Source organism: Mesoplodon densirostris, chromosome 4 (assembly GCF_025265405.1).
Source record: "Mesoplodon densirostris isolate mMesDen1 chromosome 4, mMesDen1 primary haplotype, whole genome shotgun sequence".
Taxonomy (NCBI): domain Eukaryota; kingdom Metazoa; phylum Chordata; class Mammalia; order Artiodactyla; family Ziphiidae; genus Mesoplodon; species Mesoplodon densirostris.
This window is the reverse complement of record NC_082664.1, coordinates 79,597,508-79,617,291: the sequence shown is the minus strand read 5'-3', so window position 1 is coordinate 79,617,291 and position 19,784 is coordinate 79,597,508. Positions and strand designations below refer to the sequence as shown.

General features: G+C 39.5%; 1 protein-coding gene and 1 non-coding gene across 8 annotated transcripts in view; both read right to left on the bottom strand.

Moving 5' to 3' along the window:
* The window catches only part of FMN1 (formin 1), a 411,489-nt gene that overhangs the window by 276,395 nt on the left and 115,310 nt on the right, over positions 1-19,784 (bottom strand). The gene's annotated exons all lie outside the window — the stretch shown is intronic.
* On the bottom strand, positions 6,533-6,639 carry LOC132490006 (U6 spliceosomal RNA). Its single transcript, XR_009532369.1, has one exon. It is a non-coding gene; the product is annotated as a U6 spliceosomal RNA (small nuclear RNA).

The following is a 19,784-nucleotide window of genomic DNA, read 5'->3' as shown; positions in this document are numbered from 1 at the left end:
GCGGACTCTCAACCACTGCGCCACCAGGGAAGCCCAAATTACAGAATCTTAAAGACAAAATTTCAGAAGGCACTTAGACCAGAGCCCCTCCCTCAAAGTACACAGGAAGAAACTAATATCCAAATAAAATGACTCATTTGCTTTAGAAGCTCAGATCCATACACAGGTGAAAACACATTTTATAACTATAAGAAGAAAAAAAAAACACATGGCTATTCAGCAGAGCTCAGATTTCCTAATTCTAACAAGTACTTTCTACCATACGCCAAAGCCTCTTCATGACTTTTAAATGAGGTCAGATGTTCAGAGTGAAGGGAGAGGGCAAGAAATGGAAGTTCTGAAGGGGGTAGAACGTACTGGGAAAAGCAGCTGCTATGAACACAGGAGTGCAGTCTAGAAACACGTAGGAAGAGCCGTGGACAGGGTGGGGGGCCCACTCACATCAGAACCATGAGTCACAGGGGCAGAAATACAGAGCTGTACCTTTCTCTCCAACAGCTTCTGCAGTCCAGATAGAGGGAGGGAGGTGCAAATGTCTGAATCCCTCCAGGGCTGGAGTTTTATCAGCCGGATGCTACAGAAGGTGATGAGGTCAAGAAATCAAGGACATTACCAAGAATGTGACTGAAGAAAGAATTTCAATGCCCTAAGAAGGAAGGGAAGACAGGAAAGGCTGACAGACATCAAGGAAGATGTTTGGCGTCAAGTCCCCAAGGAAGAGAAGGAATCTGTGTTTTGAGAGAACTGAGGGGAAAAGCTGGAGTGAAAGATGATGGACAGAAACTGGATGTTATAATTTATCTTTTCAAGATAAAAGCTCTCTTGAGTAAACATAAGATCTAGGATGTAGACACCATGTATCACCTGACTGAAATGAAAAAGACTACCGCTGGGAGGGAAGAGAGGCCAGGATTTGGAAGGGGTTATCTATGTGGCCATTAAAGGAAAGTAGAGGGAGTGACCTGGAAGGTCAGGGGATGAGGGTATGCAGCAAAAACAGGTAAACTTGAAAGTCACATAATACATCCTGAAGCTCCCCCAAAGCCGAAGATCATGTGACTCTTTATGGGTTGATATTCGAGCTTACTTGGATTTTTGTTTTGCTTTTAAGAGCTCTCACAGTACAGGGATAAGGAGCTTGCAATGAATATATCCGTATGGGTTTAGTGGCGTCATTAGGATCTGGTTGTGACTATAAAGCCAAGTAAATGTTAACACTTACACGTAGCATTTTCTATTACCAAGCCACATTTAATGCTCTCCTAATAACATACAGTATTTCCTCAAACATAAGACATCATTGATTTTAAGATGAATCAGTATTTACGTACCACTAGGAAAGAAAAAAATGCTGCCGATTTTTTTTTTTTTTTTGCGGTACACTGGCCTCTCACTGTTGTGGCCTCTCCCGTTGCGGAGCACAGGCTCTGGACGCGCAGGCTCAGTGGCCAGGGCTCTCGGGCCCAGCCGCTCCGCGGCATGTGGGATCCTCCTCCCAGACCAGGGCATGAACCTGTGTCCCCTGCATCGGCAGGTGGACTCTCAACCACTGCGCCACTAGGGAAGCCCTGCTGCCAATTTTGATTGTAAAATGTCTATTGTAAAATTGCAATTTTAGATGTGGATACTGTGTATCATACATTAGGTGAAATATATTTTGAACTCATTGAATTCTTATAAAAGTTTTATGTATTTTATGTGGGATGTACTGTTATTATTGCCCCCATATTAGAGATAAACTGAGACCCAGAGAGATGATGTCCTTGCTCATGTTCACATGGTTAAATAAGGGGGCTCTGAACCCAGGAAGCCTGGCTACAGGATCTCCTCTGAATACTAGCCCAGTTCCATCAGTATTCATTGACGAGGCCAAACAAAAAATCATGGTAACACCACCCCAAGCTTTCCACTCTCACTACCAGAAGGAGCCAGCATTCTGGAGGGTCTGCAGCTGATGCAGCCTGAGGACTTGGACTTCCTCACAGGACTCACATCCCACAGAACAGATGTGACTCAGGCCCAGTCCTCTGCAGAGGATCTACCCCAATTAGCGGTTTCCTGAAATTCATCCCTCATGGTACCAGCGAGTCAGCGCCAACTCATCCCCACACGTCCACAGGTTTTTTCCACTTGGCCGTTACCATATCCATTCATCTTTAGTAATACTTACTCTTCCTCTTCCAACTGTCATCATGTGCCTCATTTCGTGAGGGTGACTCCTGGAGCCCCATTCACAGCTGCTCCTAATAGAGAAGCCACAGCTGAATAAGTACCCAGATGCATCCAGCCCTCGGATTACACAGCCTCCGGCTGCTCTGCCCCTTTGGCTCTCTCAGCCAGCAAGCTGGGAGCCAGGCTCGTGGATTCACGCACTCCCTTCATAGCTCACTGCCTTAGTTACTATGGTAACAGATGTCAAAGAAATACAAAGTCAGAGTCACTGTTTCCATGTCCTATAAACATAGGAACAAGCCGTTCAACCTTGCTGGTAATCAAAGAAATATTAATAGTGTGTAAGATACCGTTTCTGTTCCTCTATTTGGAAACCATTTTTAAATCATGAAACCCAATGTTTAAAAAGCAATCAATAGAATCATGAAGTGTTAACATCGTCATCAACAGAAATGGACTGCTGCTAGAACCAGCTAGTATGAACCTTTACTGACTGTCTTCTATGAATTGGGCATTGTGCTAAGAGGTTTGCCTTATGTACTCTAATCCTTAGAGGGAGACACGATAGTATTCCATCTTGTAGGACACCGGGAGTCACTGGTTAAGAAAATAAAATGGGGCTTCCCTGGTGGTGCAGTGGTTGAGAGTCCGCCTGCCGATGCAGGGGACACGGGTTCGTGCCCCGGTCCGGGAAGATCCCACATGCCGCGGAGCGGCTGGGCCCGTGAGCCATGGCCGCTGAGCCTGCGCGTCCGGAGCCTGTGCTCCGCAACAGGAGAGGCCACAACAGTGAGAGGTCTGCGTACCGCAAAAAAAAAAAAAAAGAAAAGAAAATGCGTACTATCTTTGAGAAGGTCAGTTTGGCTGTAGGTATCCTCTCGTAACCGAGACAGCAGACTCCGGACCCAGGAGGCCTGGTTTGCGTCCGAGCTCTGCCACTTACAAGCAGTGGGATCTGGCTTGAGTTATTTCACACCTTCTGTGCCTGTTTTCTCACCCTTAAGTAAGGGTAACGATGATTCCTACCTCACGAGGCTGTTGTAAAGATGAGTTAATATTTGTACAGTACTTAGAGCAGTGCCTGGCACATAGGTGTATGATACCTATTTTTAGCTGTTAGTGCTATTCTTATTTCATCTTCACTCTTAACTGATAACTTTGCTTCCTACTTCACTGAAAAACTGAAGCAGCCAGAAGAACCTCTGCATCCTCCCACCTACCAGCATTGATACCCATATTCTCTGCCCTTGGGTCTGTTACTACAGATGACTGTTCATGCTCTTGGATCTGTTACAACAGATGACTTTTCATGTATTATCAAAGCCAACCCCTCTGCTAGTACATAAGATCTCTATCCTAATCATTCTCTTAAAGAGATCATTCCAGGAAGTCTGCCTTCTTCCTACCTCAAATTTCCCCTTTCTGTTGGAACCTTCTCTCTGGCATACAAAAGAGCTATTATGTCTCCCATCTTAATCAGAACAAAATGAAACCTTTCTTTTGATCCCACATGCCCCACCAGCTACTACTCCCACTTTAGTTCCTTTTGCAAAACTGCTCAAAAAAGTGGTCTCCATACTGTGTCCAACTGCCATTCTCTTAAAGCCACTCCAAATTAGACTTTTGCCCCTAACCCCTTCCACCAGTGCCCTCTATGCTTCTAAATTCAGTGGTCAGTTCTCAGTCCTTACTTTTCCTGCTCTACCATTTGACACACTCCCTCCCCCTCACCCCCACTCCTTGATACACTTTTTCTACTGAGCATCCAGAACTCCACCATCTCTTGCTTTTCCTGCTGCCGCACTGCACACTCTTTCTCAGTTTACTTTGCTGATTCCTCCTCTTCACCTCAATCTCCTCCTGCTGGAGCTCCCCAGGGTCACTCACTCCTGGTTCCCCTTTTCTATCTACACTCAGCATCTCACCAGTCTGAGTTTTAAATATCAACTTTTCTATGCACAAATGACTCCCTGATATATATCTGTAGCTCAGAAGCCCTCCTCCCCAACTCCACACTCATATAGCATCCAAATGCCTGCAAACACTTCCTTGTATATGTCAGATCGACACCTCAAGTTTCACACATCAGGAATAATGCCTGGTCTTCCCCCTACCAGCCACAGTCCTCTCCTCCAGTCGATGGCCATTCCATCCTTCCATGGCTCAAATCAAAAACTCTGCTGTCTTCCCTGACTGTTCTCCCACACATCCAACCTATTAGGAAATCCCGATGGTTCTGCCTCCAAAACAAATCCAGAATCTGATTATTTTTTGCTGCCTCCTTTGCTATACCCATAGTCCATGCCACCATCCCCTGAGCAAGCACAATTTCTTGCCTGGATCACCATAATGATCTAATAACTGTGATGTGGGTCTGCCTGGCCCCAGACTCCCCTTCCCCCTGCCCCAGTCCCTAATTCAACACAGCAGCCAGAGTGGAGTTTTCCAGACAAAAAGAAAATCAAGCCTCTGCTCAAAATTCTCTCACAGCTCCTGCCATTTCACTCTCAGCACAAATGCCAACATCAAACAAGATTCCACACAGGCCTGCAACACTGCCTGTCAGGGGTTCCTTCATCTGTTTTGTGCCATGGACCCCTTTGGCAGTTGGCAGTGTCTATGGATCCCTTCTCCAAATAATATTTTTAGATGTATAAAATGAAATACAATGGATTACAGAGGAAACCAACTCAGTTTTAATTTTAATTGTGATATAGTGACACATGTACTCCCTTTATTAATACATTAAATAAGGGGATCTAGTGGCAGGTCTAATCACTAATATAATTTTGATGTGACGTGGTGATGAACACAACCATATTTTAAGATATCTGCAACACCTATCATGTGATATGATAATATCTATGAGTTCTATTGCTGACAAGGTCATTGGTTCTACTAAGTTATTCTAGGTTTTTGGTCTGCTGAAAAATGTTAAATTTCAGTTAGATGTTATTGTTAAAAATAAAAGTGAAAATTTTTCCCACCCGAATTAATAGACCCCTGAATTCTATCCCTGGACTCCTTAGAGGTCCTTAGACCCCAGGTTAAGAAGAGATGGCTCTACATTTCTTCTCAAATCTCCTTTTCTGGCTAATTGCTTAACAGCTGCAGTTACCCAGACCACACAACACCCATTCTGTACTCAGAGCCTTTGGACTGGAGCTTCCCTTCCCCTGCATTCCCTTAACTCTTTCTCTTTTCTTATTTCTTTGCTCAAATGTCACAGTCTTAAGGAGTCCTACCCTGACCACACTATTTAAAACTGTAACCAACCCTTCCACTACAATCCCAATGCCTCTCATCTGGCTCTTCTTTTCCATAGCATTTATCGCCATCTAATCTACAATTTATTTACTTTATTTCTTTATTATCTCTATTTAGCACTATCGTCCTCCCCCACTCCCTTAGAAGGCAAGCTCCTATAAAGCTGGAATTGTTTTCTTCTTGATTCACTGATGTATTCAAATGCCTTGAACAAGTCCTGGCATATAGGAGGTGTTCAGGCAATACTACTTAAATAAATGATGCATTTCAAATAAAATTACTGTTGAATGTATATTATGTGAATTATTTCCTCTATACACAATTCCATGTAAGAACACATTATAGCATTTTATCCTTTCATCATCCCTCCATATCCGATATTTCTTTCCATTCATTCCAAAGTGGATCCTCATTTCAGTTCTTAGAAATGTCCCTATATTTACTGAAAAAGGATGGGGCATGGTGTGAGCTGGTGTAAGGTGACATGCCTATCAGTTTAATGGTGCAAAACCAAGGTTCAAATATTGGCTTCTCTCTTTACTAGCTTTGCAAAGCCCAAGAAAAGTATATAATTTTTTCTAAGCTGCAGTACCCTCTTTAGTAAACTATGAATAATTATCTACCTCATAACATTACACTAAGGATTACAGTTATTTAATCCACGTATAACATTTAGTTCATTTCCATAGGACCTGACAGATGTAAAACACAGATTCGTTATTAGTTATTATCACTGAGAAAGGGAAATACCCTCTTGGAGTACAAGCAGCAGAGTATCCATTTGTGCCATTTATGAGTGTCTGGCATCCCCTCCTCTCAGAAAGGATAATTTAGAAGAGATTTCTAAACTGTAAAATATAAGCATGTTTAGATTGAAGAATTGGAATTCAGAAAACATGAAAAATCCACCCAAGACGCCACTGTTAGTATTTTGCTGTACTTCTTTCTGTTCTCTGTCCTACACATCTTATCAGGGTTGTAACCATTCACACCTAGTTTTTGGGTTTTTTTTAACATCTTTATTGGAGTATAATTGCTTTACAAAGGTGTGTTAGTTTCTGCTTTATAACAAAGGGAATCAGCTATACATATAAAAAATATGGAACACGTCACGCATTTGCACATCATCCTTGCGCAGGGGCCATGCTAATCTTCTCTGTATCGTTCCAATTTTAGTATATGTGCTGTCGAAGCAAGCATCACATCTAGTTTTTAAAATGACTTTGAACTCTGTAGTAACTGACTTATTTCTGATCCTTATTAAGAATCCTGAATAGCCAAAACAAACTTGAGAAAGAAGAATGGAGCTGGAGGAATCACTGTCCCTGACTTCAGACTATATTACAAAGCTATGATAATCAAAACTGTATGGCACTGGCACCAAAAACAGACACATAGATCAATGTAACAGGATAGAGAGCCCAGGTATAAACCCACACACTTACAGTCAATGAACCTAAAACAAAGGAGGCAAGAACATACAATGGAGAAAAGACAGTCTCTTCAATAAGTGGTGCTGGGAAAACAGGACAGCTACATGTAAAAGAATGAAATTATAACATTCTCTAACACCATATACAAAAATAAACTCAAAATGGATTAAAGACCTAAATGAAAGACCAGATACTATAAAACTCCGACAGGAAAACATAGGCAGGACACTCCTTGTTATAAATCGCAGCAATATATTTTTGGAACTGCCGCCTAGAGTAATGGAAATAAAAACAAAAATAAACAAATGGGACCTAATTAAACTTAAAAGCTTTTGCACAGCAAAGGAAACCATTAACAAAATAAAAAGACAAAATGTGGAATGGGAGAAAATATTTGCAAACAATGTGACTGACAAGGAATTAATTTCCAAAATATACAAACACCTCATACAGCTCCATATCAAATAACAAGCAATCCAATCAAACAATAGGCAGAAGACCTGAATAGACATTTCTCCAAAGAAGACATACAGATGGCCAACAGGCACATGAAAAGATGCTCAATATCACTAATTATTAGAGAAATGCAAATCAAAACTGCAATGAGGTATCACCTCATTATCACACATCAGTCAAAATGTCTACCATCAAAATGTCTACAAATAATGAATGCTGGAGAGGGCGTGGAGAAAAGGGAACCCTCCTACACTGTCGGTAGGGATGTAAATTGGTGCAGCCATTATGGAGAACAGTATGGAGGGTCCTTAAAAAAGTAAAAATAGAGCTACTGTATGATCCAGCAATCCCAATCCTGGGCATATGTCCAGAATAGATGAAAACTCTTAATTCAAAAAGATATATGCACCCCAATGTTCACAGCAGCACTATTTACAATAGCCAAGACATGGAAACAACCCACGTACACATAAGCAGATGATTAGTTTAAGAAGATATATATACATATATATGCAATGGAATATTACTCAGCCATAAAAAAGAATGAAATATTGCCATTTGCAGCAACATGGATGGACCTAGAGAATAAGTGAAGTCAGACAGAGAAAGACAAATGTTATATGATATCACTTATATGTGGAATCTAAAAAATAATACAAATAAATGTATATACAAAATAGAAACAGACTCAAAGACACAGAAAACTTATGGTTACCAAAGGGGAAACGGGGGGGAGGGATAAATTACGAGTTTTGGATTAACAGATACACACTACTATACATAAAATAGATAAACAACAAGGTCCTACTGTATAGCACAGGGAACTGTATTTAATATCTTGTAATAACCTATAATGGAAATAATCTGAAAAATGTACATATATATATATATATATATACACACACACACACATATACCTGAATCACTTTGCTGTATACCTGAAACTAACACAACATTTTAAATCAACTATACTCCAAAAAAATTTTTTTAAATAAATAAAGACATTGATTCACTTTAGAGAAAGAAAAGAACAAAGCAAGACAGAAACCACACTCCCATCTCACTGACCTCCCAGAGACGCGGCTCAGAGTTCTGGATGACCAGCTCATACCTGACACAGAAGCAGGATGGTCCTCCAGGTACAGCACAACAGGACAGAATGTCTTTGTTCCTGGTAGTGACACTGACATTCCCACTCTCCTTCAAACACCCTACAGCTGATCTGAGTTTGGGTGAGGAGGGGAAAGAAAGTGTGAGGAGGTTGGGGGAAGAGTCTAGAAGCTTCTTCCCTGAGACTCTAGAGAGATGGGCTGACTCCACAGGTGCGGGGGTGGGAAGGGAAGGGAGCAAGTACTCTGAGAAGGCTCATACCTGAGGGAATTGGCTGGTTCCTTTATAACTTTAGGCTCCGGTTCTAGCCACTAAGAACCAGGCAGTAAGCCACAGGGAAAGGAGCTCTGCAATGCCCTCGGTAAAGGCAAACAGCATTGACACGTTTTGCAGAAATGAATCTGCCACTTTCAGTCTCTTTGGCACACAGAACTAAATAAATGTCAGCTATTATCACACACGTGATCATGCCCGGATCGCATCCAGGGAGCTACATTTTTAACATGGTCACAGGTGATTCTGAGGCAGCAGGTTTCAAAGTACACACCAGAATGGTGCTCTTCAAACGTACACGCACACACCCACTACAATTTTTCTAAAAAAATACCATACTCCTCACACATTTTTAAATTGGCACCTGAAATTTGTCACTGTAAGTTTAAACAGTTGCAAAAACAAATTCTGGACAATTTATGAATACTGATCTTAAAAATGTAACGATTACTCTTTTAAATGTAGTTCATAGACTCTAATAATACCATATTTGCCATTCAGCATTATCTGTTTAAAAAGGCTGTGAACAAATGGCTTTAACATTCAGGAATTTTACCTGGTTCCTTTTCCACCTTTTAAACATTTCAATTTCTTTTCTTTTTAACAGAATTTATCCAAAAGTAATAGTTTTATGCTTCAATGCCTATTATTCACCTTCTCATAATTTCCAAGGAATACAAATGTAAAAATGATTTTTAAACATTTTCTCTGATCACAAAAGTAGTTTTAGGTTTACTTCTGGGCTGAGTTATAAAAATATTTTATTAGCACCTAACGTATGAAAACATATTGAAATGTGATAATTATTAAAAATTAAAATTTAATTGGAAATGTATCTTATTGGAATGGATAGGATCAATTTTTTGGTCCTCTAATAAAGGCTTCCCAGATACCATTATTTGAAATTATCCTTTCTTTGACACCCTGGAGGTTTTCACATCTGAGCAAGGTAGAGCAAGATTTGCAATAGGTGAGATACCTTCCCTTTATAAATTGGGTAGGCGATCCATTTAAATTAAGAGAGTACTAATGAAAGCTGAGGATCTGGAAGGTAATTTGCTCAAAATTATCCATGCCTCTACCCCTTGGAGGGTCCTTCTGCATCCCCCAGTTTAAAGACTATTGATCTAGCACTATATCCAAAATACCTATGCATCTTGTGAAAAAGGCAGATTCATGGACCCTACTCCAGATACCTGAATTAATAGGATCCCCAGATTACTTTTCCCCTCACTAAAGATGGAGAGACGAATTGGGATATAAAACAAACGCATAAAATGTTAAATGATGTACACTTTAAATAAAAATTCAACAATAGACAACCTATCATAGGTAGTACCTGATGGCCAAAGGATTCGGAGACACTCATGAGAGGGTGGGATAGTCAAAGGCTTTTTCTTTTTTTTCTTTTTTAAAGGCTTTCTAAAGGAAGCAACGCTGGAACTGGGGGAAGGATGGGTAGAATGTGAAAGACAAAGAGGCAGAGGTAAATGGTTTACCAAGTTTGAAATGTAAGGTATTGATTTTGTTGACTAGGAAGGAGCAATTAATGCCCTCAAAAAGTGACTCATCACAGAGACTCCCTGGTGGGACGGCACTGGGTTATTGCGCCTGAGTGGTGCAAACATAATTACTTACTGTTGAAGACAGAAATACGTTGAGAATATTAATTTAGTGAAATTGGTTTTAGACAACTCGTTTCATGTGAGTTTGTTTCAGGCAAATTGATCTAGAGCTGAACACATATTTTATCTATGGATTGGGTAATCCATAAACATAAGGATAACTATATATCACTATTAAGTCCCACGTTCATTCCAGGCTGGGCAAAAAAAAATGAGTTCAAATTCAAATTATTTTATTCTTCTAGTAGCCCTGGCAATAGGCTTAGCAAAAGGTATAAGCCATCACCGAAAATGAAACCAAGAGCACCTAGGCTTTTTATTAACTCCGATTCCGTCATCACTGAGTATCACAAAGATTTTTTAAAACGCATCTGTTCACAGGAAAGTAGAAATCACTGACTGCCCCTATCATCTATCCTTTGGACCACTATAAGGACCACTCCAAACTGGTCTTCATACTTCTCCACAGCAGCCACTCACCTCCCTGCCAGATCCATACTCATCCTCAATACCTCTAAAGCAGTCTGACAACACCTGTATTTGGTTCTGTTACTCTCCTGCCTAAAACCTTCATGCCATATAATTTCTCTCTCTCCTGAAGACCTGACCTCCTCAAAGTCTACAGACATAATGCCTTTGCATATCATTCCCCTTGCCTCTTATCTATGTCCCCTTGCCTCTTATCTGTCAGTCATAATAAACTACCTGCTATTCTTCAAACAAGTCCTGCTCCATCCTTCCTCTGCCTGTTTGGTCTAGCTTGCCTCCACCTGACTTATCCAGCCTACTATCTTCCATGTCTGCTCAGGAGGCCTGTCCTAGTTCCCCCAAATAGGATTGATCATACTCTCCTTTGTGTTCTATGATATGCTATACATTCTTCAATAAGAGTATTAGACCATTTTATTGCACTTATCTGTGTACATTTCATCTCTCTCTCCCCCATGCTACTCTCTGTCACCTACCTACTACCCTGCCACCAAAAAAAAAACAAACAAAAAGAACCAAGTTGCTTGAGTGAAAGGATCTTGCCTGATACATCTCTGAATTCTAAGCATCTATCAAACTTACCCATATGTAGTAGATGCTCAGTAATTATTTGCTAAATGAATGCATGAACATATTATTATTTGTAATACTGGAATTAATAATCAATGAATTAGACACTAATAATGTGCTAGATGTTACTAAGTAAGAGGTAGGTATGATCTAGAAGCAACAGTAACTCTGATGTCACCACCATTTACCTGCAACTTCTAAGATTACAACACAAGATAGAATGAATGTGTGTTCTAACTAAGTCAAGGGAAATCCCCTAGGAGTCGCCCTCACTATGCCATGTAACTCAACACACAATAGCAACTGTTTTTCAAGGTTCATTTCCACTTATCTTGATTGGTGCTACACTGAAGAAGAAATCTTAACGCTGAGGAAAAAAATAACATCAGAGAACACAGGGGGCAGACATAAAAACCATTTGGTTGTTGTTTCCATTTTAACAAATCCAGTGCTCCACTGTGGAGTCACTGTATACCTTGCTATTAAAATGTCCCCATAGTTTCCCTTATCTTGAATTCACAAAATTCATTATATTTGGCTAAGATATTTCCTTATTTAAAATGACCAGAAAATCAGCAAATCAAATTCAGCATTTCATCATGATGAAATAATGCAGAGATGGTTGCACACTAATGAATCTAAAATGCAATTACTGGATAATCAGATTAAAGAAAATCACATGAATCACACAGTCATTTCAGTAAATATATCCCTCATACATTAAACTCAAACTAATTTTTGTGATATCAACACTTAGAAGCCCAGATATATAAAGAATGTTCCTTAACTTGATAAAGATAATTGACCAAAAAAAATCTCTGACCAACATAATTTTTAACTGGAAAACATTAGAAGGAAGCCTATAAAATCAGGAATAGCACAAGGAACTCTACTAATCACCACTTTTCTAGCTTTGTTTTGGAGGCCCTAGGCAGTAGAAAAGGTCTACTAAAAAAAGATGGGTAACGATTTGTGTTTTATTTTCTAGTGTTAAAAACCTGATTAAAAATGGGCAAAGGATTTGAATAGATATTTTTCCATAGAAGATACACCAGTGGCCAAAAGGCACCTGAAAAGACACACAACATCACTAATAATTAGAGAAATGCAAATCAAAACCCAATGAGAGAGACGGGCCTCCCTGGTGGCGCAGTGGTTGAGAGTCCGCCTGCCGATGCAGGGGACACGGGTTCGTGCCCCGGTCTGGGAGGATCCCATATGCCGCGGAGCGGCTGGGCCCGTGAGCCATGGCCGCTGGGCCTGCGCATCCGGAGCCTGTGCTCCGCAACGGGAGAGGCCACAACAGTGAGAGGCCCGCATACTGCAAAAAGAAAAAAAAAAAAAAAAAAAAAAACCCAATGAGACACCACACTGATTAGCATGGCTTATATTAAACAAATAAAAACTCAGAAAATAACAAGTGTTGACAAGGTGGAGAAATTGGAACTTTCTCACTGTAGTGGGAATGTATCACTATACATTCAGCAGCTATGAAGAACAATATGGAGACTCCTCAAAAAATAAAGATAACATTGCCATGTGATCCAGCAATCCCACATCTGGGTATACACCCAAAGGAATTCAAAGCAGGGTCCCAAGGAAATATTTGTACATCCATGGTGATAGCAGCATTATTCACAATAGCTCAAAAGTGGAAGCAACCCAAGTGTCTGTTGACGGATGGATGAACAAAATGTGGTACAGACCATAGAGTGGAATATTATTCAGCCTTAAAAAGGAAAGAAACTCTGATATATGTTACAACATGGATGAATCTTGGGGACATTACGCTAAGTGAAATAAGCCAGTCACACAAATACTGTAGGGTTCCACTTACATGAGGTACACATAGTCAGATTCATAGAAATAAAAAATAGAATAGTGGTTACCAGAGTTTGGGAAGAGAGGAGAAATGAAGAGTTGTTTAATGAGTATAGTTTCGGTTGTGCAAGACAAAAGAGTTCTGAAAATCTGTCACACAAACATGAATATACTTAACACTACTGAACTCTACTTAAAAATGGCTAACACCGGGCTTCCCTGGTGGCGCAGTGGTTGGGAGTCTGCCTGCCGATGCAGGGGACACAGGTTTGTGCCCCGGTCTGGGAAGATCCCACATGCCGCAGAGCGGCTGGGCCCGTGAGCCATGGCCTCTGAGCCTGCGCGTCCACAGCCTGTGCTCTGCGGTGGGGGAGGCCACAGCAGTGAGAGGCCCGCGTACCACAAAAAAAAAAAAAAAAATGGCTAACATCTATTCACCTATTATGTAAACCATTATGTGCTACATATACAAAGTGTTAATAAATGTTTTCAATGAGTAAAATGATAAAAACTTTTCATGGTTAAGATGATAAATTTTACTTTATGTACATTTTACAATAAAAAACACAAGCTGTCATGATTTGTCTACAAAAATTCCAAGGCTCTCAACTGAAAAAACTAGTAGAACTAACATGAGTATAAAATCAGAATTAGAAACATGAAAATCGCTTTGTTATACCAACAAAACCATTTTAAAACATGACAGATGAATCCTATTTTTAATTAAGTTTGCAAAAATTAACTTAAATGGCATGAGCTATAAGAAAACTGTAGAGCTTTACTGAAGAACATAAACGAAATTCTGAATAGCCAGAGAGATAAATTATGTTCCTGGATAGGAAGACTCAGTATTACCAGGCCTCTCATATTGATCTATGATTTAATATAATCCCAATGGAAATTCCAACCTCATCATTTCATAGATCTTGAGAAACTGACTTTCAAGTTCATACATAAGACTCTATGTCTACAACTACCCAAACAAAATTTAGAAGGAAAAAAAGAATTGAGGTAATTTGAAATGCCAGATATTTAAATAACTTTTAAACTATATCAACTTCAAAGACACAAAATTGGCACAAGGTCTAGATAAACATAAACAAAAAATATTAAAGGATCTAGAAATAAATCAGCATATAGAAAGGCATTTATATATGTGAGAGTTAGCATTCCATATCTGCCAAGCAAGAACCAACTATTTATTAAATGTTGGGGCAAATAGTTATCAATCTGGGAAAGACAAAACTAACAGTAGCTTACATTATTTTGGTTCCACAATGAGCCGGGCACTGTGCTAAGGTCCCTAAATGCATTATTTCATTGACTACCGAAAACAATTTTTTACAACAATAAGGAACCTAAGCACAAATAAATAGGAATCATCTTGCCCAGTAAAAAGTAATTAACTTGCTTCAGTAACTGCTGAAGCCTAAAATTTGACTCCATGACATCAGATTCCATAACCTAAGCTCCCTACAGCACAGTGCCACCCTTAACAACACATCCTTATGTATGCCACACACAGAAACAAATTCTAGACTGAATAAAAATCTAAACATATATGCATATTAGTTAAAAGATACATATTGTTCAACTTTAGGTTAGGGAAGGCTTCCTTCAGACCAACAACAATAACAACAACTCCAGAAAAGATATAACTACATAAAACATAAAATTTCCATATAATGAATGAAGGCAAAAGGTAAAAGACATGGCAAGCTAAAGACTAGGATTGCGATATATACAACAAAGGACTAAGTGCCTTAATATTCGAAAACCTGCTTTCAAATCAATAAGAATAGAGATTAATGACCCAATTTACAAAAGGGGAAAGAATACAAGAAAACAAGTTACAAAAGAAGACAAAATGAAAAGATGTCCAACTATACTACTATTGAGAAATACAAATTAAAAACAGTAATATGCAATCTTTAACCTTAGATTGGCATAAACTAAATGAGTGTTGGTGAAGTGTGAGTAATGGACATTCTTGTGTTAGTTGAGTATATTTAGTGGGGTCAGTATTTTGAGAGGGCAACTGTGTAGTATCTACCAGTGGTTAAAATGAGTAGCAACTCAAAAAAAAAAAATGAATAGGAACTCTAACACACAATTCTGCTTCTATCTTATCAAAGTACTCACAGGTAGGCACAAAATAGATGTATAATAATTTCATTAAAGTATTGTTTGCAACACTGAAAGATTCTAAGTGATTAAAAGGTTCGTAAATCAGGAAACAGTTCCATAACTTATATTTACTCTTTTATTGAAGAGAGATTCTATCTAACAAAAAAGTCAGAAAATGGAATTTTAAAAAACGTGCACAACTGCATCAAAATTTTAGAATACTTGGGAATAAATTTAAATTTAAGGGAAGCTAAAACCTTCACAAAGAAAACTAAACAGAAATCAGAAAAGACTATATTCAAATAAGTATTTAGGGAAAGATACATATTATGTTTGTGGAATTAAAAACTCATTGTAAAGATGTTGATGCAATCAAAACAATAACGTCAAAATTGATAAAGTAACTCCCAAACGCATATGGAAATGCAAACAGCTGAGAATAACCAAGGTAAAAGGACACACTAGTAGATCATGACTTATTATAGTTGTGTCATTAAGACAGTGTTACCAAAAAAAAAAAAAAAAGACAGTGTTACCAAAAAAAAAAAAGACAGTGTTACAATGTTAGATAAACCTAGAGAATACTGGAACAGAAGAAAGAGTCCAGGGGAAGAAGGTGGGTTTTTTAGTTAATAATTCCAGATAATTTTAATATAGGAAAAACAAACTTGATCCCCACCTCAACTCGTACACAAAAATCAATGCCCAGTATATTGCAGGTCTAAATGACAAATAAAGAGCACTAATTCCTTCTTAAGATAATTTAAGGGAATATTTTCATGACTGAATTAGGAAAGGATTATTTTAATAAGGCTCAAAATGCCCTAGCCATAGGACAAGAATGATTATAGTAAAAATGAGAATTTCTGTTCATCAAAAGGCACCATTAAGAGAGTGAAAAGCCAACCCACAGAGTAAGAGAAAATATTTCCAACACAATTAACCAAAGGGCTCATATCCAGCATATAAAAAGAACTTCTCTACAAAATAATAAAAGATAGTCTACTTCTTAAAAAATGGACAAGTGATCTGAACATGCACTTCACAAAAGAGGATATCCAATGGCCAATAAACATATAAAAAAAGTGCTTGACTGGGGAAACACCAATTAACAACAGATTGGCTCGAATTAGAAAGACCAATCAAACCAAATGTTGGCAAAGATGTGGTGCAACCAGAACTGTGATGTTTTGGTGATGGCAGTATAATTTGATACCATCACTTTGGAAGAGTGTTTGGTATCATCTACTGACACTGAATACAGACACACCCTATGATCAGCAATTCCACTCCCAAGTATATACCAAGGAGAAATGTGTTCCTTTGTGTACCAAAACACGCGTACAAGAAAGTGAACAGCAGCATACTCATAACAGCCCAAAACTGAGGACAACACGGATGTCCTTAGGGTGGATAAATACACTGTGATATATTCATACAATGGAGTAGTACAGAGCAATGAAAACAAACGGATTACAGGTACATGCAATAACATGTTTGGTTCTCACAAGCATAATGTTGAAGCAAAGCAGCCAGACACGAAATGAATCCATTCATGTTAAGTTCAAAAGCACTGAAACTAATCTATAGTGTTAGAAGTCAGAGCTACGGTTTCTTTGGAGGAAAATGGTAATTGTGGTGATAGGAAGGGGGCAAGACAGGGGCTTCCAGGGTGTAGGCAAGGTACTGGGTTGACCAAAAAGTTCGTTCAGGTTTTTCTGTAACATGTTATGGGAAAACCCGAAGGAACTTTTTGGCCAACCCAATACTATTTCTTGATTTGCATAGTGGTTACAAGAGTACGTTCACTTTGTTATAATTCATAGAGCTATACATCTGTGATGAAATAAAAATTTGTATTCTAAGGCAAGTTAAGGAAAATTTACACATAAAATTTCTTCTTTGAGCTCTGGCCTCCTCTCTCCCCTCTACTATGCACTGTGTATCTGCATTATGCATTGACCAAAACTTCCCATCTACAGAAACACCTGCTCAACCATAAAAAGCAACCTTCTCCTAGCATCAACAAGATTACTCCTCTGGAGACACCCTTCCTTCTTCATCTTGTAGGAGGTCACGATGATTCATGACCCACTACTCGCTTTGTACACATAGATCTGGATTGTATAAACTGTCAGTAATACATCATTTAATGTACAGCCCTATGTCTCAAAAACATACATAACTGTACTTTTACCTCAAACAGGCAAAACAGTTCTCAGAGCTTTCTGAGAGTCTGTTCCTGAGTTATAAGCCTCAATTTGGCTCAAATAAAATTTTCCATTTCTTTCTTAGATTGAGTGATTAATTTTTTCATCAACCCTTATAATATGAGCAATTTTCCACATGTATGTTACACTTCAATATAAACTGTTTTTTAAAAAGCCAATTGTGGGGGGGGGCTTCCCTGGTGGCACAGTGGTTAAGAATCTGCCTGCCAATGCAGGGGACATGGGTTCGATCCCTGGTCCAGGAAGATCCCACATGCCGTGGAGCAATTCAGCCTGTGCGCCACAACTACTGAGCCTGCAAGCCACAACTATTAAGCCCACATGCCTAGAGCCCATGCTCCGCAACGAGAAGCCACTGCAATGAGAAGCCCGTGCACAGCAACGAAGAGTTGCCCCTGCTTGCCACAACTAAAGAAAGGCCACGTGCAGCAACAAAGACCCCACATAGCCAAAAATAAATAAATAAATAAAAATAAGAATTAAAAAATAAAAGCCAATTGTGGGAATTCCCTGGCGGTCCAGTGGTTAGGACTCCATGTTTTCACTGCTGTGGGCCCAGGTTCAGTCCCTGGTTGGGGAACTAAGATCCCACAAGCTGCTTGGTGCAGTCAAAAGATAAATAAATTTTAAAAATAATAAAATAAGGGTTTCCCTGGTGGCACAGTGGTTGAGAGTCTGCCTGCCGATGCAGGGGACACGGGTTCGTGCCCCGGTCCGGGAAGATCCCACATGCCGCAGAGTGGCGGCTGGGCCCATGAGCCATGGCCACTGAGCCTGCGCGTCCGGAGCCTGTGCTCCGCAACAGGAGAGGCCACAACAGTGAGAGGCCCGCGTACCGCAAAAAAATAATAATAATAATAATAAAATAAGATAAAAAGCTAATTGTGATGCCATCGAACTTCATATATTATCTCATTTTATCTTTACAATAATTATTTTAAATTATCATCATTGTCCTTTTTTATAAAGAGGGATATCAACTCAGGTCACAGCTAGTACACGGCAGAGCCAAACTTCAAACTCAAGTCTATTTGATGCTCAAACCCATGAAACCCAAAGTAAAGGAAATCCCAAAGTTAAGCATGTCCCTAAGATTTCCCTAGTTCAATTTTCCTTTCTCTCTGAGACAGTCTTCTACCTTTCCCATCTTATGTTCTCATCCTTCATCTGGGGAGGAATGCTCAAGAGTTTAGCTATTGAAACTTCGCCTTTAGTTATTTCTCAGAAATACGGTCATTTGTTCTTTCTACCAAAGAGAAAAGCATTTACAATGTCCCAGCTGCCGTCTCTGGCGGAGGGATCTGAAGGAGTGAGTGCCCTTTCTTTGCTGAGCCAGTGGGCAGGTCCAGCACAGTAAAGGTAGATCAGTGGAAGGAATTCAATGGGCTGCAAGTGAAAAGGTGTGGCAGGGCAGGAGGGGAGGGTGCTGAGGCTGGAACTGTAGAGTGGCTGCTTGGTGGAGGATCCAGAGAACAAGCACCGGGCAGCTGGCGACAGATGAAGATTTGAGGGAGAGAAGAAAAATGGGGCCACCTGGATAGAAATTCTGAGGAAGAAAAATACTGAAAGGAGGTATCTGTGAAAATGTGGCATAGGATATGGCATATCAAATTTCAGCCTCATCTCCCCAAAAGAAGCTTCAAAGTGGATTTTAGTACTCATTTTCTCTAAAACAATAAAACTACTGAAATACACAACCGTTAAAATAAAAATATTTGTTCATGTATCTCCTAAAATCAAATACATATGCACCCTGCCCTTCAGCACACAAACTGGGCCCAGCAAAGAGCCCCACCTGAACTTTGCAAGAATCCACAAACCAGAAGCATTTTTATTTGCGTTACATTGCTTAAGTGAGCCTCAAAAGCATTAAAGATACCATTAAAATTCCCCTTTTCTATTTTTATGAGTCAAAAAGCAGCATGAAATGACCCAGACAATTTCTGTGGATGTGTCTGGTGAGCTGGTATGGTACTCATATGCTCTCCTTTATTATTCAGATGGACTCAGTGCAGTCTCATAATTCTTTGTTTTATAATAAGCAGCATAATTCTTAAATGCTCCTGTTCCCGTGTGCTTTCCTTGCTGGAGCTTTAACTGTCAGTATATTGGCAGAAAACAAACAAACAAACAAAAATCCATCACCCTCCAATGCCTCCCCCAATGACTTCCAACTGTCATTTCAGCTCTCTTATTAATTACGTGTATCT